The 25,388-nt window shown below is 39.5% G+C and overlaps 1 protein-coding gene across 1 annotated transcript in view; it reads left to right on the top strand.

Annotated features, from left to right (window-relative positions):
- Positions 1-7,003: 7,003 nt before the first annotated feature.
- gcgra (glucagon receptor a) overlaps positions 7,004-25,388 on the top strand; it is a 44,378-nt gene continuing 25,993 nt past the window's right edge. Inside the window, exon 1 of the mRNA XM_037793226.1 lies at positions 7,004-7,303. The gene's annotated coding sequence lies outside the window, so the exon portion shown is untranslated. The remainder of the gene's footprint in view (positions 7,304-25,388) is intronic.

Here is a 25,388-nt window from a genome sequence, read left to right on the forward strand (position 1 = left end):
TCATAGGCTGCTGCATTTAAAGAAATATTGTTGCCAGAAAGGTTGTTGCTTTTGGGATTAATTCCCGAGGGAAAATCCTGCTTGGCTGCTCTTTTGTCTGTGTTTGTATTATTTACTGGAGACTAATAAAACCACTTAACCAACATTAGAGTCTTTGGGGAGAGATTTGACTTCTTCTGTAATGTGAACCCTGCTGGAAGTATGAGTTGGCATAGCTTTAAGTTAACATGAAGGAGGAATAAGGGGGAGTAAAAGATAGGAATAGGGAGATAATGGCTATTTTTACACTCAGGGACGTGGGCCAACTCTGTGACGGGAGCTGCTGGGCTCTATTGTACCTCTGTAGTCCGCAGGAATAAACACCTGCTGCTGTTCTCAGAGTTATTATACACACTGTTTGAGCTGCCCTGTCAGTGAGTACAGAGCTCTTCACTCAGAACAGAAACTAAGTTTCTTTAGCATCCATTGATAAGTAAGTATAGGTTATTCCAGAAAATCCCTTAAAATGGAAACAGATTTTTTTTTTCACTTTATTTTGATCTAAAGTAGATAAGTGTGTCGTTCTCATTCCGACTTGTCCCCTCGGACACCTTGGCGTCACTTTCTAACAAACTATGACGCCAAACTACGGTCGCAGTAAACACGTGGTTAACGTTGTGAATTCAAACAAAAACACTTGCTAGTTTAGGAAAAACATCATAGTTTGGCTTAAAATTACTATATTTGTAAAGTGAAAGTGAAACAAGTTGTTGGTTTCACACGAGACACACACACAGTGGTCTCCTGGATGAAAGCTCTGTGTTTTTTTGTGCTTTAAATTACGTCACCACACTCTCCGACCACTTTCTCTGAGCGTCTAATATGGACGTGGATGGATGGGTTTACATTGTAGTTACTTGAAAGCCCGGTGAGTCTTATACAGACGCTAAAGGGTGCCTTATGCATCGCTATCAAACGCCGAGGACTGTGACAAAGCGTGGCATTTTCCTCCCTTTTTCCCCCTATACCAGAATGATGTGTGGAGCCAGACCGTTCTTTAGTGCTCACACAGCACTGTGGAGATAGATCTGGCTATACGGCACTATTTATATGTTTTTATTATTATATGTTTATATATTATAAGCATTTATAAATGATAAATAGGGGGGGTTAAAGTAATATCCACATTTACATGATGGGTAAGTGCAAATCTGAAAGATACTATCAAACAATAATGACCCATTGAAGCCTCTCTTATGCCGTGAACCCTGCAGTCAGTAGTTTCACTTAACCCTATGAAAGGAGAGTTGACGTCTGATAAGAAGGGCCGCCCACTCCGGTCTCTGTAGCAGCCTTCCCCCCCCCGGGGGGATCATGATCTGGCCAGCTGGCTGTCAGAGGTATCAGGGTGACAACAGAGCTGATAGTCTCTGAGCATGACTGTACATCTATCAGCTCCTCTCTGATCACCCTGCCATTACTGCTAATGGAGATCTGGCTGGAGAACAATCACATGAGCAACACATAGAGGCTTGAGTGGAAACAGAAACAGATCGGCTGCTTGTATGTTGCCTCAAGTCCCCTTGTTTGGGAATGTGTAGCTCCGCCACTCACTTCAACGACCTTTTGCCATTACAGTACAGCTGCTCAACTACTTCCACTACAGACTCTCTTTCTTTTCAAGTCAAACTGGTTGGTAATTTGGTTTGCAGCTTATTTTCTCTCATATAGCCTCTGAATCAGTGAGACTATTTAAAAGCAAAGGAAATGTATCTTTAAATTTATCTCATCTGTGTTTTCGTCTTACAACTTTAACCCTTTCACAGTGTGTTTTCAGTTCATGTAAGTCAATTGTAACATTTTGGTCGCCTAAAATGTATAATATGTCCATTGCCAGGCAAAATAGTTTAATAAATGAATAAGTAAGTAAGTAAATAGTTTTAACAGTGTGCATATTTCATAATATTTTTATTGTTCAACACAGGCTATTTCAGTAGAGACATTAAAATTATGACAATAGAATAGAAATAATTTTGTTTTACTTTTGTACGACACTTTGTAGGCGGACGTTTAACTGGCGTCGTTATGGTAGTCGACTCGATTACAGTCCAAAATGGCGGATATGTCGCTCTGCTGCTGCGCGCTGGCGTTGCAATGGAACGCATAATTGACTTTCACTTCTTAGCAATATACGTTCTTTGCTGTGGGTTCATATACAATATTTTGTGAAGACCAAATCTAAAAATGGCACATTTTTCAACGAAAGAAATCAAATTATTTAATCTGATACCAAAAGTTTTGAGTAGTAGCTGATGACACAATAAAATAGTTTTTTTTAATGATATATTTACTATTTTCTTAGCTCTGGGAAAAGAAACTTTGATAAAGCCCTAACTGATGCTCCCTCTATTAAAACCCTGACCTACTTGAATGAATAATGTGGTGGATAATGAGGCAGTGAAGCATGAAACATCTATAGGATGGTATTTACTGTTGCCTGATGTGACCCACATGTACTGCATGCACAGTAATTGCCTTTAAATGAACTGGAATGTAAACCCAGTTTCTGGCCAATCACAGTATATTATGAACAAAAACAAGCCATTATATCAAAGGCCTCCAATCAGATCCAAAACTATGAAGGAATATATTTGTATGCCGCGGCGCACTGATCTCATTGTCTGGCATGGAAAGTATGATCCAGCCAAATGCCAGTTGAATGGCCAAACTCAAAGAGCGTGACCAGACTCGGAAAACAAGCTTGTCTCCGAGGGGCCGGACCAGAGGCCAGACCACAGCTGACCCAAACACACCACACACTGCTGCGTACCGCACCCTCACCTGTCTATCCCCACTGCCAGCTCGCTTTAGACCTTTTTCACCTCATCGCTAAACACTTTTCCCAACAGTTTTCATCGTGGTAAGCAATGTGTAGGAGAGATTTGTTTTAACCTTGTCTGAACACAAGTTGTCTCTGCAGCAGAATCTCCCAACGGTGAAATTTGCATAAACTATTTATTCTGATGCAAACAAACACCTTGACAACATGGGATGTTATTTTTTTTTAATGTGAAAAACAGTCTGTTGCAGCCACGTCAAACCTGCTGCAGAGTTTGTTTTTGTAGCTTCTTCCAAAACAATATAATTATCTCAACTATACATTCCTTGATTACATTACCTTATGCATTGCAGCTAACCTCTCTCTCTTCAAATATTAACAGATGACAGATAACAGACTAGATAGTAGGCAGAAAATGTGGAGACATCAGCCTGCAGAGACACCAGAGACAGATAGATGTGTGTGTTTTATGCATCAGAAGCCATATTTTTGTATTTCATAATGGTATGTGTCTCATTATTAATATTAATTCAGCTGTGTGTGTGTCAGTATGTTGGTGTTGACCCACTGCCTCCCTCTGTTGGACGGCCTGGGGACTGCACCCTGACCCTCGTACACACTACCCTACTCACACATACACACACTTTCATCATTTCGTCATTTGGTTAACACTATATGGCTTTTGCTATTTTCAGACAGAACACTATTGCACAAGTGAATAGACCTAATGTGTTTTTCATTTTGTGCCCTGAGGGTCTGCTATAAAGAACTTAAACATGTCTCAGTTATTGGTATTAAATCATCAGACATTTATCTTTCTACAGCCTATGGATCGCCTCAGGAAAAAAAACATACAGATGGTGCCATGATCAAATAGTTGTTAAGCAAAAGGCCTTTTGTTATTTACAGTGACATAGAAACTATAAATATGCCAGTAGGCTAATTCAGATGCTGTTATTTATAATGTCACTGGGGATGGAGGGGCATCCTGCTCTTGGCTGAACTTTTCATTATTGTCAGCTGATTCAAAAGCTTTTCAATATAGAGGCAGTGATGATGCGCGGTGGATGCTATCGTAGCACTTTGAGGGCTCGAGGCGGTTTGAACATCAGCACTCGGTCAAAGAGTATAGGCTATTCTTATATCTCATGCTTCCCTTCAAGAGGACAAAAGTCACAGAAGCTGCTCCCCGTCTCTTGTCCTGTTCAAAGCATCTTCAACAACCGCTGTTACTGCAAACAACTGATAAAAAAAATGTATAGGTGTAGGTGCATCTTCTGACACTGTGCACTGTTGCTGGCAACTTATGGCTTTTCTTAGTACTGTAAATGAAGGAAAAAGATTTAGGCCTTGTCTACACGTATGCAGATATTTTTTAAAATGTATATTTTCCCCTCCGTTTAAAAAAGAAAATCTGTCCACACGACTTTCATTTTATAAAATATCTCCATCACTCTGCTGTCATCAACTGTTTCTTTACATGCATAAATGAGGAAAGGGAGATACAAAGTAACCAGGGAGTGTTTGAAAATCTGTACTTTAGACGGCGTTTTTTGTGACCCAAAACTCAGTTTGCATGTGGGAAAATATCAGTTTTTAAAAATATCTGTATACGTGTAGACAGGGCCTTAACAAACTAAAGAAAAGGCGATAAATTAACATGTAGCAATAAATAAAAATAGAGTTGATACATAAAAATGACATGGTATGAAGTAACAAGTAGAATAACAGCAGAAGAATAACTGATTAAGAGAAAGCAATTCTGAGAAATCTGAAAGACAAAACAGAGCTAGCCTGCCTGAGTCGTGAGGCCCCGACTCCAAAGACTTGGTCTCCTCCGGTTTTTAGCATTGACCTAGAATTAACTAAGAGACCTCTGTCGGAGGGTCTCAGGCTGCATTCAGGCTCGTAAGGGGTTAGTATGTCAGTGATATAATCAGGGGTCAACTCAAACTATGTTTTAAAAGTAATCGTTACAATTTTTAAATCAATTCTAAAACATACAGGTAACCAATGTAGAGATGCTAAAACTGCATTTAGAACTAGTTGAAGTTTGGAGAGGTTGCGTTGGGCGAGACAGGAAAATAGTTGAAAATAGTTGGTGTTGGCGATTAATTAAATAGTTGACAACTAATTGATTAATCGATTAATCATTGCAGCTCTAAACGTGTATTATAAATGAACGAATACTGTCTTTAACAACATTATATTTGAGGGAGAATTCTGTCCAGCTCTTCGCTTCAGCTCTGCGGAGTTTATTGACACAAGTAGAAGGTCCTTGAACCCTGTTTACGGGCAAAGTTCATTTTAAAACTGTATGTGTGTGTGCGTGTACATGTGTGTGTGTATGTGTGTGTTTTTCAGTAAGAAACACGATGTTTTGTGAAGGGATTTACTGCAACAGCAGCACACAGCCGTGTATACCTTCCATACCTCATATGTAGTCAGTTCACTGCAGGGCGAGGTGATTGATTAGTTATTTAAAGGTCCCAGAAATCCCCCAGACTGAGTGATAATATACTGTAAGGCTCTATAGTGGGAAGCTATATAACATCTCACCATTAATTCTGACCTGACAGTATTCGATGCATTTTCAGTAGCTTGCTCAGTCTAATCCTTTGTGACCATACATCCATCTGATCTCACGGTATAACACATTTTCTTACCTGATGGATTCTCTGCTTAAAACGTAATTCAGATTCAGGGGATGAATATCACTAAGAACGAAATGATTAGTTCAACTTGGCATTTCAGTGGTGACCACACCAGATTTAACACAATTTGCAATAAAGAACACATTTCCAGCCCCAAAGCCCCTTAATACAGTCAAAGCATTAGTTCTGCTCGGTATAGAAAATGAAATGGCCTCGCCAAGAATAAAAACGCACATTTCACAAAATGACAACTGAGAGCACATCAGAGATATGAGGCGTCCAGAAACTATTTATGAAATTAGTTTGGAGACCTCAGTCTCTCAGGGACATACACACACACAAATACGTCCCAAAATATTATATCAGTATATTGAAGAAAGAAGTTAATATTATGGTTTAATGAAGTCACAAAATACGAATATTATCAGTCCCTATAGAGATATTATATAAAATAATACGGATGACTCACATACACAAAAATCCACTCCGCTCAGTCCATAAATCATTCATTATTAAAGGAACAGTGTGTAACATTTCGCGGGATCTATTAGCAGAAATATAATATTCATAACTGTTTTCATTAGTGTATAATCACCTGAAACTAAGAATCGTTGTGTTTTTGTTATATTAAAATGAGCCCTTCATATCTACATAGGGAGCGGGTCCTCTTCATGGAGTCCACCATGTTTCTACAGTAGCCCAGAACGGACAAACCAAACTCTGGCTTTTCTGGAGTTGTAGCATTTATTCACTGACAAATAAACTGTATACACACTGCTACAGCTACGTTCACAGTTATGACGTCACCGACAACCCCACACTCACCGCCGCCACACACACACGGTCTGTCGGTCACTCGCTAGTGTTACGCCACGCTGACAGAGCGTATGTGTGTTTGACAACGGTGGGCACGAAGCCACCAGCAACGCTACAGCTGCTAACATAGCACAAACCAACGCACAATCTATCGGACACTAACATTAAAAATTAGCATCCCTATAATGACCGTTTTCAGTCCAAAATGGCAGCAGGGGTTGTTGTAAAAAACAAAAACACCGTAATTTTGTCTCTTTGCTTCTACACTTTGTAGATATGCATAGCCCATTGTAAGCTAACGAAAACACAAGGACTCTTATTTTCAGGTGATTATACACTAATGAAAAACATAGTTACGAATATTAAAATTCCATTTCTGCGAATAGATCCCACAAAACCCTGCATGCTGTGCCTTTAATGAGTGTTTTGCATCACATTTATTGAGTCCCCTCCATGCACATATAGGCTATATAGTTATGGCTGTATAGTGGCAAAAAAATCTGAACAAATAGACATTGGCCAAGAACAAATATTAAAACCAGAAGTCCAGCAAATCTTATTCCTTCTTTCAACAAACCGTGATGGTCAGACACCTGTTAATTAGTGAACTGAACTAAACACACACACACACACACACACACACATACTACCCCCATCCTCCCTGTGACGTCACAAGGAGCGCAAGTTAGCAGCAGTTGCGGCTCGCGCTCACTCATCCAGCGGTGCCAACTGCGACCACAGAGCTCAACCGGTTATACTTTTTATTATTTTACATCCATTTGAACCCCTTTGTGTTTTAAACCCAGAGACATTGAACTTCTTCACTGCTCGCTGACAGCACAGAGGACTCACAGAGGACTCACAGAGGACTCACAGAGGAAGCTGGACGCAGGCGGTCATTTATTTAGAAAGTTGGATTAACAGCTTTGAACTGAGAGGAAATAATATCGTCTGCCAGATGTTGACCAGATGTTGACCAGAAGATGAGCTTCAGCGAAGTCCCGAGCTGTCAACGGTAATTTGTTTTCTATTTATCTCATCTAGTTTGATGAGATCTCCATGTGTGCTTCAAGCTGAAACTAATTCAATAACAATGCGACTGTATAGGGGGATTGTAAATATGTTTCAGTTCAAAGTGCGATTCATAAACTCTTTATGGAGAACCGAGAGAGACACACTAATGATCACTTGTTTGTGATTTTCTTTCGTGACGTGCATGTTGGGACACAGTTTAGTTAGTGTCACGTATTATCGCTGCTGTTCAAATGCGGTGTTATCTAAAGCAGACAGCTTCTATCTCTCTATCTGGGATCTGCACTTGGTCTGTCAAACCCACGAGTTGCCTTTTAGTTCAGTGGATGTCAAGGGAAATGTGACCCTAATATAATTTTGCAGCGTTTCCTATAATATTCCTTTACATCAAAAAATATCCCTTTAGTTTTGATTCTTTACCTGCTTCATCTTGAATTATTTTAATCACAAGATCAGTTATTGCTGCATAAACAAAATAATATTCTTCTACTTAAACAAAAGAGTCCCTGCTCATATCTACATCTGTGCAACCTCTACAATATAGCTGCTTAATGAATAATTATGCATACAGTTGGGATGAACACAATAACAACTCTGGCAATGTTTTATAAATATATAATGCAGGAAATACAATAATTTTTTGATGAGCAGTGGGATTTAACATTAAAATGCATGTTGTTGCATTGCATTCTGTGGTAATGTGTTTCTGTTATTGTGTCCACCCTGTGTGCTGTATAATGAAGGCGGTATAGTGCACTCTGCAGACCACAAACTGAACCCAAGGCAAGACAAACACTAATTTGAATAAATAATGGAGTTATTCTGCCCTCTTTGTGCAAAGATTTGCATCGCCTACACATAAATATGAAGCCAGGATGTGTACGAGCTCGAGACTTTCAACATTAACACTTCAGGTTTACACTTTTTATTAATACACTTATTTTAAAATGGGCTTTACAATAAGTAGGGATGCACGGATCCGACTTTTTCAGTCCCGATACCGATAGCGATACCTGGGCTTTGGGTATCGGCCGATACCGAGTACCGATCCAATACCAGTGTTTAATTAATAAGCTGAATGCCTCACTGTGTGGAAGTGACTGGATCTTTCTGTTATGTGTATGGCAAGATCACGCTTGAGTTAAACATTTAGTTTTTCCTAACGTTTTTCCTAACGTAAACGTAACGTTTATTCATTAAAATGATAAACCAGCAACTTGGTAAAGAAAGTTAACAGGAAAGACAATTGAAGTGTAACCTTTTTAATGCAGCAAGAAATTGGTCAAAACTTAAACAGGAATTAAAATTACAGTATATAATGTATAAAATATAGAATTGAATTTAATATATCAGCCCCATTGTCACCGATAACCAGCTATTTGAGTCAGCATCGGATCCGGTATCGGTGCCTCCCTACAATAAACACTGTTTTGAATAACAAATTGAGTTATCATGCCCTCTTTGTGCAAAGATTTGCATATTTTGTATGACCCTTTATATCTAGTGAGAGAGATAGTTATGAAAGGGGTAGAGAGAGAGAGAGAGAGAGAGAGAGAGAGAGAGAGAGAGAGAGAGAGAGAGAGAGAGAGAGAGAGAGAGAGAGAGAGAGAGAGAGGGGATGACATGCAGCGAAGGGCCACAGGTGCCCTTTCCTGCATTACATGTTTACATTTTTATTTCTACATTTATTTTACAATGTTTTGCAATGTTTAAGGTGAATTAACCACGGGCATCCATGTGCTGTACATTAGAAAAATGTGTCTGGCAGAATAAACACATTAGTGCTTCTCTGTGTACACTCTACGTACGTTATGTACACTGAATACATAAGAATTTCATTGTTATTGGAGTTAATTGTGCGGGAGTGATTTTGATCCCAATTAGAGCCACTTAGGCAGCATCGTGACAAAACAGAGAACAACATGTGTCAGTCCCTTGAGCATCTTGTATTCCACTGCACTGTGGCTTATAAATGTGCCTATTGTCAGGTACACACCTCTCTCACACGCAACTAAACAAACATATTCCTCCCTACCCCAACACATCTGCTGCAGTGATGTAAGAGATCTTGTTGAAACATCAGCCCCGTGCACACGGATGCACTCCATGAATGAGTGATAACCTTGCTGTATGTTGTCTCTAGCGATGATTTGCAAACATTAGCGAGGCAGTACAGGTGCTTCAATGCATACAAAACACGCGTTAGTGCCGTTTTGCGATGCATAAAGTAATCAACTGCTCTCAGAGTGCTACTACAATCAGCAGGGCGAACTTTTCTCGGTCACGAGTTCCATTATGTGTGTGGATGAAAATGCGGGATGATCAATTTGAGGTAAGGGGTTTTACTTGTTCATTTGACCCATGTATGCATCACACTGGAAAAGCTCGCCAGCCAAATGACTGACGTGTAGCCTCAGGCGGCTAAAACTGATAGCAGTGAGTGCTTTCTGATCTTTTCAACCTCTAGAGTGCCGTTTCTGAGACTGTTCAGCTCTCCAGCCTCCGGAGGGTTTTTTTCCACTGAGTTCATGTGAGAAAAGATACACCGCTAGTGCTTTTCAAATGACTCCACTCTCCTTCCTCTCTCGGTCCGTGTAATTTTGCGCTTTGAGCAAAACAGCATCGGTACCATATAGTGAGATATCAGCTGCGACTTGTCGTTACGGTCCACAAAAACACAACAAAAGCTTTTTTTCCACAGTGGTCACCATTGATGTTATATCTCACTGTGAACCACTGCTGATGCTCGGATGTGGATATGTGCTTTGTTTGAGTGAGGCTTTGTGGTCTCAGTAAGCTACAGAGATGAGTAATAACAGGTGGTTGCAGCTGACTTACTGTAAATACCGTATGTCGTACATGATGACAGGGCAAGGAACAGTTTATTCATCAAAGTCATTTAGTCTTACATTGAGCCTTCAAGATTTTTCAGGACTTAGAAATGAGTGTTAAAATCTTACAGAATCACAGTAAAACGATCAAGAAAATGGCACTTAACATCTTGAAAGACAGTGATTTGTATCGGAGTCAAGTAAATATATATTTTTTTACCTGTTTTAAGAAAATAAACTTCTATAATTGAATAAGGGAGCGTATGAAAATGATCGCGGTGGTGACGGGGTGCTGAACCTCAAGACCCTCGCCGGGCTTATTGATGTTTTCTCTTGACTTAGAGAACTAGAATTACCGCCTCGAGGTTGTAAACATCCGCCAACCAGTCAAGTTGCAGCTTACATCCATGTCTGTCCAAAATGTCATCACTTCATCATTTTATCCTGTAAGACATTTGTGTGAAATTGTCATAATTAGCACATGAATTATTGATTTATGGCCAAAAAAATGTGTTTTATGAGGTTACAGTGACCTTTGACCTTTGAACACCAAATTCTAATCAAGAAGATATCGGTGACAATGGGGCAGATCTAATAAATTCAATTAATAAAAATACTATACACATTATATACTGGAATTTTAATTCCTGTTTTAAGTTTTGACCAATTTGTTGCTACATTAAAAAGGTTTACACCTGAATTGTAATTCTTGTTAATTTTTTGGCCAAGTTGCTGGTGTGTTATTTACTATTTTAATAATAAATAACACTTCAGCACATTTATATCTATGTATGTATTTGTTACATTTTGTTTTACAAAGTTAGGAAAGCAATGTTTAAGTCAAGCATTACACATAAAAGAATGATCCCAGTCTCTTCCACACAGTGAGGCATACAGCATATTAATTAAACACTGGTATCAGATCGGTACTCGGTATCGGCTGATACCCAAAGCCCAGGTATCGCTATCGGGACTGAAAAAGTTGGATCTGTGCATCCCTATTTCTAAGGTAACAAAAACACAACGACTCTTGTTTTCAGGTGATTATACACTAAAGAAAAGATACTTATTAATCCTATATTCTCTTTCTGCCAATAGATCCCCCTAAATGTTACACACTGGTTCTTTAAGAACCACGATGCCTGTAAACTTTGCTTATTGAAGTATGTATGCAAATAATTGCAAAGGAAATATTAATTCAGCTTTCAGCTAAAATAAACAATGCAATACCCTCCCCCTTTCTGACCCCCTAATAACTTCCAAACATTCCCTAAAATAAGAAGATGGAGATGTCTTAACACACCATGCAACAGGTCAAACAGACACGCAGTATATCACAGCGCTGTCTGCAAAGCACTTTAGAGCTTTACTTGTTCACAAACGTACGCTTGTCCTGCACGTCTTTGATCTGTAACTCGCTGAGTCGAGGAGACAAGAGTCATCCTCTCTGTAAACATTCAGCTTTGTGTCTGCCACTGGAAAAATATGGTGAAGACGTTCAGCGAGGAATAAATCAGAGATGGGGAGGACATGGGCCAGAGATCGATATCTGCCAAGTATTTAACACTGAAAAGAGGGGAGGAAACGTCTTTATCTAAAACTTGAAAATGCATTTGGTCACTCCATGATGGTGTATTGCAAGATTGCCGTGCTGCAAGATTGAGGTTAAAGAGAGGTGAACGAAAGACTTAAGATAGGAAGAGAGAGAGAGGACGTGTTTCTAATGTCTCTCTGCCTTTTGTGGTTTCCTGAGTATGAGCCATCTAACACGAATGAGAGCGAGAGAGAGAGATGAATAGATGAGAAGAGAGAAACACAATGGCTTTGCTTATTTCTTGCTATGCTGCCTTCTACTTTTCTTTGGCTGTAGTGCAGAGAATAGAGCCGGGTAAGAAAGAGACTTCACAGACAGACAAATAGACAGACTGAGCGAGCAAACAAAAGAGAAAGAACCAAAGACGTGATGGCCTGTGGTGGTGCGGAGGACAGGTGTGAGGAGGATTGTAGATGTCAGCAGCCGTCAAGTGACTACAGACGTCCTGTGCTGCTCTACAGGCTCCGGTTCAAACGGATCCCCGCGATGGACCCAGGAGGGCCAAGAATAGCTTCCACTACAAAGAGCTGTCACTCTGGATTGTAACAGAGTGGCGATAAGGGTCGGTCTGGATACCGCCGCTGGGCTCCACTTAGCCATGTGTGCCATTCACCTCACAACACCTTGTCTGTACACACACACACATACTGTACGTGTACACACTAACAGGTACGTGAAAGAACAGTGTTTATACACACAATTGAGCGGGAAGGATCAGAACCAATCCCTTCCTGTTAGCGGCAGGAAACAGCTACTGCTTATTGAATAGACATCGACTCCCATGTTGCTTCGAGCAACAATTTGACGGGTGATTTTGGTGTCCAACTTTCAGGCACGTGCTGGGTTAAACGGATAAGTTACGAGCTTATTAAATCTTCCCAACAGTGTAACAGTACTGTCAGTTCCTTTAATGAAACCTCTTCTCCAAAGGAGCCTCTTTACCTCTAGGGGAAAATCAAATTAATTATTTGGTTTTTATAGAGCTATAAACAGATACACCTGCTATAGCAACAGAAGACCACTGGTGAAAGTGGAGGACGCACATAGTGGTTATCTTACACCGTTTTGAGGGATGCTTTAATTGAGATCTATCGGGCTAAATGTGTCATATGATAACCACTAAGATAACCACTGGGGTTATCTTAGTGGCTCAGAGGTTAGAGCAGGTTGTCCACCAATTGGAAGGTCGGTGGTTCGATCCCCGGCTCCTCCGGGCCACATGCCAATGTGTCCTTGAGCAAGACACCTAACCCCAAATTAGGCTAAGCCATCGGTGTGTGAATTAGTATTTACATTAGATCCTGATGGGCAAAGTTGGCACCTTGTATGGCAGCCTCTGCCATCAGTGTGTGAATGTGTGTGGGTGAATGCTGACATGTGAGTGTTGCTATATAAATGTAAGTGTACCATATGTGCTCTGTGGGGTACTATGGTCTCTGGGTAGCGTCTGCTGCCTTTCCACCATGTTCCCAGATATCAGATATTAAGTGCAACACATTCCATCACTCACTTTGGTCTGGGTGGCTGCCAACGGCTTACCTTCCTGCCCCTGTGAACAAATCCAGACAATGTTTTGATGTGGCCTGCTCTGCGGTGGGAAAACGACAAGATTAATCAAACTGACAGAGTCGTGCGTCCCCGCATGGTGGACAGGCTGAATTGTTTCTGCAACGCCGGTCAAAAGGAATCAGCACTGGAGCTTCTTGACAACAAAAAGGAGCTAAAAAAGTTTTTTTTTTATAGTTTTGATTTTATATTTGTGTTTGTTATTGTGCGTCCCTTTTTCCACTTTCAAATAGGGGTGGGGAAAAATCAATACAGCACAGTATCGCGATATTTTATGTGGCAATATTGTATCGATACTCGGACGTCAAGTATTGGTCTTATATAGATTATTATATAAACTATTAACCTTTAATTCTGTCTTTCAGAGGTTGTAGTGGGCTCAGTCTTAAAGCTAGAGTAAAGATACTGGTATCATATGAAACCAGAACAATTTAAGGAATCAATTGGTATCAATGTGTCATGTTAGCTCGTCGGGAAGAACGCTAAATAATGCTCCAAAGTTACGCTAAATTTTGGCAAGGAAAAGCTGGCATGGCCATTTTCAAAGGGTCCCCTTGACTTCTGACCTCAAGATATGTGAATGAAAACTCTGAGATGAGCAGAGTGAAAACTGTATCTTATTAGATAAAACAGATGTTGACAAACTGCATAACTTGCAGCTGAAAAAAGGTAACAAATTGCAATATATTGCAACATATCTTATCGCAATACTCAGCATATGGCAAAATGTTTAAAATCACGATAAGATCGTATCGTGACTTAAGTATCGTGATAATATCGTATCGTGGGGTCTCTGGTGATTCCGATCCCTACTTTCACACTGGACTTAAGAAAACATATTTAATATTGCAAATAAAGTAAAAACCAGAGATTCAGTGCTCTGGAGAAACCCAATGCATCATTTCATTCTTAGTTTCTCTAAGAGGTTTGCTATTTCAGCCTCACAGCACGAAGATTCACCACATTTCCCTCTTTGGCTATCAGCCAGACACCGAAACATTTAAAGCCTGTCTTTGCTCAATCCGTTCAAGAAAGTCCCACAAGGAATAGTTTGAGGATTACAGCGTCCTGGTGTGTATGAGGTTCACAGGCGACTGTACTTAGAGCTGGCACTGTTAAGGGAAGTAGAGAGAATAATTCATCCATTATTCTAAATTAATACCCGCTCACTGTTAATGTTGGTGTCATTAATAATGGCTCATCCTGTTTATTCGTTATAGAACAGCTGTAACAGAGAAGGAGTTTCTGCAGAGGAACTTGATTATTTTGAAATCAACTTAGTGCCTAGCAATGCCTTTTTTTCACATTTCAAGAATTATTATTAATAATTCAGCACAATATATATATTCAGCACAGGTCTCCTGGTTTAAAGTCTAGTGTTTGTTGGACCCTCCCGCCTGCCATTAGCAGTCTTTCTACTTGCTACTCTACGTCATTACATTGCAGTCAGTACAGACTACATGGTGTGAAAATGACAGAGCAAGTGAAAACAAAGCAAGAACAGCGTTCTTATTACACGCTTTTGCCCTGCGCATTATTGTGTCATTCACATGCCTTTTCGTGCGACCGGGCTGGACTGGATCACGTCACGGTCTTGTAGCTCACGGGCGTTGATACAAGACATTTTTCTTTCCCTTTTCAACAAGCTCAGACAGCGTTGGTCATATACCATTAGTGATGTAGGACATCACATTAAACATTAAACACAAACAGGATCCAGAGTGCTGATAACATTGTGCTTCACTCAGAAGATGGAAGCTTTCACACGAGTGCTCAAATCACAGATGGTTGGCTACTAACAGCAGAACGCAACGACTACAACCGAGCGGGTTCACTGTCTGTGTGGCTGCTTGATCTGCAGGGATTTTAGGAACTATTTTACTGCCCGCCTACACAGACATTAGACCTATCAATTACAGCACCAGCATCGTCTGTCAGAACAAAAAATTCACGCCCACATACTGATTTGTCTTAAAAAAAAAATCAGTTTGACTTTAAAAAAAACTTTAATAAACAACTCCATTTTGAGTTTTGCAGAACATACAGAGCTGATAAGAATGAAACTTTATTGCAGGCATTGCCATGCTCCAAAGTCTGATATGCTTAATTTGGCATAAAATGTGAGGATGAAACAAGACATTGTCTTTCTTATGGGTGACCTCAAACCAACCAGCTAGGATTTCATAATAAAAACAGCAGCTAATGTGATATATTGTTGGTATCTTGAAGTCCCATATATTAAACTGTCAACACCCTTGATTATATAAAATGAAGAAGGTATGGGAGTGAGAGTGGAGAGCCAACCGTCTTTGATATTTGAGCTCAATACATGTGGACCAATAATAATAATTTAGTGCTCCCTCCCATATGTTAATACTTAGAGGGTAACTCTGGTATTTTTCAATGTTTTTTTGTCAAAGTCAGTGATTCTAAACCTTTTTCATGTCAAGGACCCATAAATTGATACACGTTAGGTCACAGACCCCCCATTTGAAAAGATTTCGCTTCAGGGACCTCCATCTGAAAGGGAGAAGTCTCGTCGTGAAATCTGAATATCCAACGAATACAGTAATAAAATGCATTGGATTCGATTTTTATCAGATGACGGAATAAAAAAACACGTACGAAAAAAATATGGACTTGGTGTGCGAAGACCTTTAGACGAAAACACATGGAAAAAATAGGGTCCAGGTTGAAAAAATACCGAAGTATGGGTCTCTGGTAATTTTCACTCTACAGACAATCAACCTGCCCATTAAATTCAATCAGAGCTTATGTGTTATGTGTTGATGGACCGAGTTACTCAGGAGGTCATGACTGGAATAATCTCAGAGGACTCAGATAAATCATGCAGGCCTGAGAGCAGCCAGTGGGTTGTGATGATGGAAACACATCACTTGTGTCTGTCTTCCTCTAAGATGAATCACACAATCAGAGCTCAATGTGGCTGATATGATTACTCGCTAATGACCAACCTACACGCTCCAGTGTTGACTGAACAGGGGCCATGATGTGCACTATTGGTCAAGTTGTTGATCAGATTGGAGAAAGGTTGTGTTCATGTCTGTCTGTACTCACTTAACCTGCCAGTCCTGTGGGAAGTAAATTCCTCTTCAGCGCACACAGAAACATTTCCATGCAGGGTGGAGACGAGCACAAACATTAAATGCAGGATGATCAATACCAGCAGAGGGAAGATAAAAGAACACAAAAAGGTTTTGCTTTTCTCTGAACTGCTTTGTAAAACCCCCGGAGGAGGTAACGGTATTGAGCCATTTTCTGTTTGTTCTGATCCACACTGAGAGGCGCTAAAAATAAACGCTCCTCTCTTGCGACGTGTGTGGGTCGAGGGTCAAGTGTAGCTCCTTTTGCTTCCCAACACGGCCTATTATCACAGTACAGAGCACAAACAACAGCCGCTTTATTGCATCAACTGCTCAACTGGAAACTGTCGCAACCATGCCTTTGCCATGGGCTCTGGGTTGCACGCCGTCCACATGACAACTTTTCTCCATTCGCAAACAAATTATCTGCAAATTCTGCTCCACTGCTCATTTTAGAGTAAATGTTTTTTTGTTTTTTTGTATAATTTCTACTCTCTCTTTTGGGGTTTTTCGCTTTTTTGAGTGAAATGATTGTATGAAGACAGAGCTTTTTTGTTGAGCAGTAATATTTCACATACAATTCACTTGTGCATTCATTTTCATGTTTTTTAGTGCATGTAGCATTATTCTTTATAAAATTAATAAAGTAAAAGGCACAAAGGTGATATCTAAATGAAATGATAAACAAGCAGAATAAGAATTATCTAAATACAGAAAAGAAAAAATAATAATAATGTAAAATAATAGTTATGTATAATAATTAAGGCTGTCAAATTTAACGCGATAATAACGCAAATTTGTTTTAACGTCACTAATTTCTTTAACGCATTAACGCAACTTGCGATTTTTAGGTTGTAGCGGGCTCAGTTTTAAAGTTTTAAATCATTTGAAACTAGAAAACCTAAGGAATTCATTGGTAAAGACCATGTCATACCAGCTTGTCGGAAAGGAGGTTAAATAATGCTCACAAGTTATGCTTTTGGTGAGGAAAAACTGGCAAGGCCATTTTCAAAGGGGTCCCTTGACCTCTGACCTCAAGATATGTGAATGAAAATGGGTTCTATGGGTACCCATGAGTCTCCCCTTTACAGACATGCCCACTTTATGATAATCACATGCAGTTTGGGGCAAGTCATAGTCAAGTCAGCACACTGACACACTGACAGCTGTTGTTGCCTGTTGGGCTTGAGTTTGCCATGTTATGATGTGAGTATATTGTTTATGCTAAATGCAGTACCTGTGAGAGTTTCTGGACAATATTTGTCATTATTTTGTGTTGTTAATTGATTTACAATAATAACTATATACATACTTTTGCATAAAACAGCATATTTGCCCACTCCCATGCTGATAAGAGTATTAAATACTTGACAAATCTCCCTTTAAGGTACATTTTGAACAGATACAAAAATTTGTTTTTTATTAATTTGCGATTAATAGCGATTAACTATGAACAATCATGCGATTAATTACGATTAAATATTTCGATTGACAGCCCTAATAATAATCTTTCTTAAAGTTACAAAGGATTCACAGGAAATAAAAACATACAAACATGGGTAAAGACAAATAAAAGCAGGAATAATTAATAAATGGTAAAATGGTATTTGAAGCACATTGTTTTCATATTCTAGTGATTTTCAATAAAAACACCCAGAAGAAGCAGATTGAGTCAAACTGATTTTATGTCCCCAGGCATCTACAGTATATGTTGTTGTGTTTCCATCTGAACGAGTGGAAAGAATCAAATCATTGTTTGCTGTAATTAGGTTACCATGCGACAAACTCAGAAAATGCTTCCGGTAAAATAAAGTAAAGAGAAAAACACAAACACAAATGAGCTGCAGATTATACCCTTCAAATCAGAAAGAAAGCAATATTTAAACTACTATTGTTTTTGGTTCCAATTATATTATAAAAATCAAACTGTCATACAGAAAAATACATTTGAAAAATCAAAAACAAAAGGGCTGTAATTGCTGTATAATTTGAAGGCTCTGACAGCAAAGGTCTAATCACAACCGTGATCTCAAACAACCAGCAGGGTGTATACAACTGTTGAAGTGAGACTTATTACACATGCAGTTTATTTCCTGTTCAGTTTTCAACACTTCGAAAACACTGTCAAGCCAAACAACCCTTCCACTAAACCATTGCTCGTGAAATGGATCGTGACTGTGGACTATTTATTACGTGTTTTGCTTCCAAGACAGTTTTAGATCATCATTTGGCAAAGAGACCTCAACCAGAAAATGTGCCCGTATAAAATGATGAAACCACAGGGAGAGTCTTGGCTTACTTTTCCTCCAGCTTCGGGGGAAAAAATGTGTTTGAAAATACAAATGAGTTGTGCACAGTCGCAGGAGTGCCATATGTGAATTTTGATACAAGATATAGTGTGCATGAGTGCAGTTCATGTGCGGTGAGCTACTGCAGCATATGGTATCCACAGGAGTGGAGATTATTCCCCCTACTGGGAGAGACAGTCCAAGTGAATAAGTCTCTACAAACATGAAATAAAAATATATAGGATATATTGATTTTTCTTTTGTAAACAAAAAATGTAGACGAAAAAGTATTTCATGAAAAACTACAGCAACAAAAGACAAATAAACAACAGAAACCACGCCTCAGAGGCTTTACAATCTGCACACAGTAGACTCACAACAGCATAAAACTAAATGATCTTTTACAGTGGTCTGATCCAACACAGTGCCATAAGCTAATTGGATATCTCACCCCACCACTCCACATGCATACAGAGCAAAGTAAATTACCCAGAGTTCCCCTCATTAGCCACGGGGTACGAAATCTGGTATTTTTTTACCCACACATCCACCGCAACCTCTTCCCTACGTGGTGGTTGTCGCTCTTTCTACTTCCTGATTCACGATTATGTGAATTACTACATACAAAATGATTTTGTGGGATATGTATGAATGACAGTACATTACTTTTCGTAGGTATACTGTAGCTACGATCGGTGTGTGAGAACAGCTGGGAAAAGAAATACAAACAATGAATGAATACCAGAATGATTATGTGTGGAGGCCGACCTTTATTTAGCGCTGACACAACTAGGATACCACTGGATCGAGTATAGGTGACAATGGGGCCGATCTAATAAATTCAATTCTATGTTTATACACTATAAACATTATATGTATGTATACTGGCATTTTAATTCCTCTTTAAATTTTGACCAATTTGTTGCTGCATTAAAAAGGTTTACACCTGAATTGTAATTCCTGTTAATTTTGAGGTTCCTGGTGCATGATTTTTTATTTTAATAATAAATAACAATTCACTAAATGTATATCTATGTATCTATTTGTTAAATTTTGTTTTACAAAGTTAGGAAAGCAGTGTTTAAGTCAAGCCTGATGCTGCCATACACAAAAAAGAATGATCTCAGTCACTTTCACACATTGAGGCATACAGCTTAGTATTTATAGACTGGTATTGGATCGGTACTCGGTATCGGATGATACCCAAACTCCAGGTATCGCTATCGGTATCGGGACTGAAAAGTCGGATCGGTGCATCCGTAGACACAACACTGCGGAGATTGGTCTGGTTATTTGAGTCTAACCTAAATAGGGCTAAAGCACAACGAAGAATGAGTTTCACCTAGAAATTTCTGGTTGCTTGCATTTAATACAAAAGGGTAAAAGGGTGCTTTGTTTGTTTTCTCAGTTTCTTGATATCAGTAGAGTACCTGTAGAGGTTGGGGGGTAATTCAAGATGTCCTTAAGTGATTGCAGGAGTCAACATGGCTGCAGGGCAGCTTGTAGTTAGTGCTTTAACGGCTGGACATAAATGGAGGGATTTTAATTGCAGACAGTCAGACTGAGTGTCGGGCTACAGAGGAGTGTTATTGTCTGTGTTACCTTTCTATGAATGAAGCCTTTCTCTTCAGTTCTCATTGCCACTGATTGTTAGTGAGAGTTGAAAAAACAACATGTCCTCTTGCGTCACCGAAGAGACCGCTGATGTCAGTGTGTTTTTGACCCGAGGGGCGGGACGTGGGCCGCCACGTACTGTGTACACAACGGGAGACATTGACCTCCATCACACACTCACAAACACACACTGCTGGCTGAAGGCTGTCACAAGACCACAGGAAACACCCAACAAGGTGTAGTGTTCGTTGTAGTGACCTAATCAACCCTCTGTACTAAAGCGACTCTGACAAACATTGAAATATTGCGTTGCTTATAAAAAACATGTTTTACAAGAATAATTTTTACAGGACAAAATAATTTAAGCCTGTCTCACTGGCACCCTGCCAGCCATCAGCGCTATTTCCTGCACATTATAAGGTACTGTGTGTGATAAAACTCTCTCGCTCATCAAATTAATAATTTTTTATCCAAGTCAGATGGATGTTAATGTCACACCGTGCTCTTAACATTTCACTTTCTGTGGAAAAACAAGACTATAATAAATTACTTCTTCTGTCCAACCTTGTCAAAAATCTAAAGTTTTTATAGTTGTTTCAAACGGCCACACTCCACGTTCATTAGGGCTGTCCTGGACCAAAGAAATTCTTAGTCGACTAACATTTGTACCATTTTGTCAACTAATCAATTAATTGATTTAAACTGAGTTTCTCCACAAAGAATCACTTTAAATCTGGTGTTTAGCAGAGATGTGCTCATAAGTTTAAAGAAATAAGTCATTCGGCGTGAAAAAAGCATAAAAAAATGACTAATCGACTGAAGAAATCTTAGTCTACTAAGACCAAAATGACCAATTAGTCTACTAAGAGGGGGCAGCACTAATGTTCACCATCTTAGTTTAGCATGTTAGCACGCTAGCATTTGCTGGCACTGAACACAAAGTTCAGCTGAGGCTGATGGAAATGTCATTAGTGTTGCAGGTACTTACTGAGAATCAATTTCAAATTATGACCACCAAAGTGATTACAATTCATCCTGAGGGTAACATAAATGTCTGTATTAAAGTTCACAGCAATCCTTCCAACAGTTTTTTAGATATTTCAACTCAAAACCACAAAAAACGAACCTCTTGGTCGAGGAAAAGTCAGGAGATCACCGGTGTCATCCTCTGGGCACCGTGAATCAAATTTCATGACAACCTATCCAATAGTTGTTGCAGACTGACCTTGCCATCCTTAGACCCATGGTAGGCAAAAAATAAAATAGTTTAAGAGGCAAGTTTGGAAAGATTTTTTGTTCCAAGATGCAAAACAGTAGAAATAGTACAAAAACACACTTGTACTTTTGTAGCTGTGCCATATATCACATGCTGTACATGTTTTTTTCTGCATGGGAACAGCTTGAGGAGCGAAGACGTGACCTAAATAAGCAGTGGAAAAGTTCACACTGTATTAGAATCATAATAAATTATTAGATTAATTATTACCAGTCATTAAACCTGATAAATGAAGCAGTGTTTAATAACATGTCAAATCAGCGCTTTATCTGTTGAATGCAATTGGGCGCTCTCTAAAATGTGGTCAGTATTGAGTATGAACTCTTCTGGTGTGGATTTATATGCAAGACAAAGATACTTTTCTCTAAGTTGTACCATCTGCTGGCATTTCATCATGCCGTGTATACGCTTGCATTTATTTTTCCTCTGTCATGACCCCCCTTACCTGTCTGACTCGCTGGCTTCATGGTGATTCATGCCTGTCGCCTCTCCAGCTCTCTCCTGTCAAACCTCATCTCCTCCCCTCCTTTAAAGAGCTGCCATTAGCCATGCTGAGTTGATGTAAACTAAACACATCAAATATTCACTACACACCGCTGCTATGGAGTATTATTCATGCTCTCCACAGACCTGTGTTTAACATGCAGAGGTTCTTTCAAGAGCTACAGCACAGCACGGTAGAGATTATCTGCAAACATGTGAGCGAGTAGACTCATTTATATTCAATCCACTTCTCTTTGTATGCCCTTTTTCTAGTCGGTTATATTCGCTCCATTTCTCCAGAGAAGCTATAAAGTAGATCAATCCACAGTAGAGATACGTGCTTAACGTTTTTCTGTCTTTTCCAGAGCACAGTATGATTTGTAGACTTTACGAAGACTTTAGTGAAGTTATGTCTGGCCAGTTCTCAACGCTTCAAGAAAACATTTTTTAGGGTAGGGCCTAAGATTAGACGTAAAATAAGAATTGTGTGACTGTAAAGTCTCCATGTGAAGCACTGATGGTTAAAGGTAATTGGGAGTGAGTGTAGGCAGTTATGGATCCTCATGAGGATAGATCTACAAGAATACGTGTGTGTGTGTGTGTGTGCATGTGTATATGTGTGCACTCATCTGTTTTACTGCCTAATTAGTCTCTGTTTGCCGATTACATTACCTCCATTACAGAACCATCTAAATGTCTCTAACAGGCGTGTTTTTGCAGGCTGACTTAACTGCAGCTGTGACGCAACTGTCTTATGTTGTGCTGCTGTGCTACATCAGCAAGGCTCATCATTTCATTTATTGTTTTGGTTGGGTTTTTTTTATACATTTTTTATAAAGAAATTCTAGATTTAAAAAGAAAAGAAGATTAGAAGAAAGTTTATTTAATGTCCTCAAGCATCAAAAGTTTTATTTTGCTTCCCTTCAAGGTTTTTGCTTCATAGATTTTTCTTTCTTCTTTGATATTCAAAAGCAAATGCTGTTAAATTCTTAGATTTTGTTTAAAACATTAAAAAAAATTATAGGTGAAACAATTAGTTTAGTTCGTTTTTTAGTTGTCTATGATATTAAACTGAATTAATATGGATTTTGGACTGTCGGTCGGATAAAACAAGACACTTGAAGACATCACCTTTGACATTTTTATTCTAATAGCTGACATTTTACAGACTAAATGATTAATCAATAATGAAAATAATTATTAGTTTCCGCCCTACTAGTATAGGGATATCATACGACGGTTAATATGAAATCTTACGAAAAGTTATTCCTAATTTTTCGTGCGTTTTCCTACAAATGTCCAGCGTCAGGGCTGCACGGTGCTGCAGTGGTTTGCACGGTTGCCTCACAGCAAGAGGGTCGCAGGATCCTCCTGTGTGGAGTTTGCATGTTCTCCCTGTGTTAACGTGGGTTTTCTCTGAGATCTCTGGCTTCCTCCCACAGTCCAAAGACATGCAGGTTAGGTTCATTGTTGACTCTAAATTGCCCGTAGGTGTGAATGTGAGCGTAAATGGTTGTCTGTCTCTATGTATCAGCCCTGTGATAGTCTGGCAACCTGTCCAGGGTGTACACCGCCTTCACTCAATGTCAGCTGGGATCGGCTATATACGATTTACAGTGCATTACTTTTCATAGGTATAGCTACGAACGGTGCATGAGGACAGCCTGATTATAGTGACAGGACTCAGCTGCACAGAAGCCCCCAGACGAAATGTATTAGACTGTTGGAGGCTTCAGATTTATTCTTAACATTGTTGACCTATATTACTTCTCCAGCTACCGGGGCTGCTTCTCTTCCCTCGCTCACTCTGCTGCTCGCTGTTCCGTGACATGTTAATATCTTGTTTGCCTCGCGCCACACTTTCCCATGAATGACTGAAGATGCTGATGCTGCACAGTGCACGCCAGTATGATGAGTGGCAGGATATGTGTTATATGTACAGACATGGGAAACGATAACGCTGTAGGTCTCGCCTGCCTAAATAGATGACTGAAACACAAACCAGGACAGCAGCGTTTGACGACGTACAGTCCACGTTTACGGATCAGCTCTCCGTTTGGCTTTTTACTGTGGAGGCTGCATGTAGATAACATCTGTTCCTGCGACTGTTTGTGTGGTTAATTCGTTCACAAGTGGGGTCAGTTGCAACAAGTGAACCCATAGCTCTTCATGGGAGAATAAATGACACTTGAGGCCTGTTTAGGCATCTCTCTGCAGCTCAGAACACAACGAGAAGGATCTTTAAGATTAAATACACCGGGGCAACTCTGTTTTGTTGTTGCCAACGAGCAGCTCGAGTCAACAACTTCGTATGCATGGAAAAAAAACACAACGAGACACCCCTGGCACTCTGATATTATTTTGGGAACATTACATTGGCAGCACTTGAGGCAGAGTTTACATAATGATGGCTTTAAGCATCTACTGTAAGTGTGTGTTTGAGGGATGAGTGAGAGCGAGTGGCAGAGCGTAATGATGGAGCGGCAGATAAGTCGCTTTGCTTTTCTCTGCCAAGTGGCACTGAGGAATCGAGTTCATTTAGATTAAGGATGATACAGATGATAAGAGGAGGAAATGGAGTGAGATAACACAGAAGAGGAATACCAGCGATAAAAGAAGAGGAGGGGCGGGAGAGCTGAGGGAGCCAAATGAAACAGAGACAAATCACCGCGATTTACTTTTTGTTTCACGGCGGGGAAATCCTCACAACAGATTATTCATTAAGATTAACAACTTTAAACCTCTTGGATGTCTGTTTATGGACAAGTTATATTGTAGTTCAGAAGGCAATTAGTTCATCATTAACATACTGAGCCAGAATGTGCTCAATACTTAAACATAAAAGGATTCACTTTGATGCCGTCAGCTCCGACCTCACCACTTATTTTAGGGACCAGCTGCACCAACATCATATTAATATCTCTCACTGAATCACTGTAGTTGCCTGAAGGTTAGAAAGTAACCAGCTGGGGAAAATCTTGGTGAGCAAAGTAATAATTCACAACCTATCCCGGGAAAAGATAAGGCTGATGTTATTTTATCTTTTTGTTATTATCGAGAAATCACACAAAAACACCAGAATCAACAAATGGATTTAGCTCGTTAATAAGTATAAGCCTGATATACAGCGGCTCTTTGTCATAGACCTCCAGTGTACTTGTAATATAAAAACACAAAGATTAATAGAATAGAATAGTATAATCATTTACGTCAGTAAAAGTATAGAAGTATTAGCAATTCAATTGAATATTTTAATGTATTTTTACGATTTTTTAAATTAAATTTTAAGAAGGTAATTGCAATTTTTTGTGG

Source organism: Sebastes umbrosus, chromosome 14 (genome assembly GCF_015220745.1).
Source record: "Sebastes umbrosus isolate fSebUmb1 chromosome 14, fSebUmb1.pri, whole genome shotgun sequence".
NCBI classification, from domain to species: domain Eukaryota; kingdom Metazoa; phylum Chordata; class Actinopteri; order Perciformes; family Sebastidae; genus Sebastes; species Sebastes umbrosus.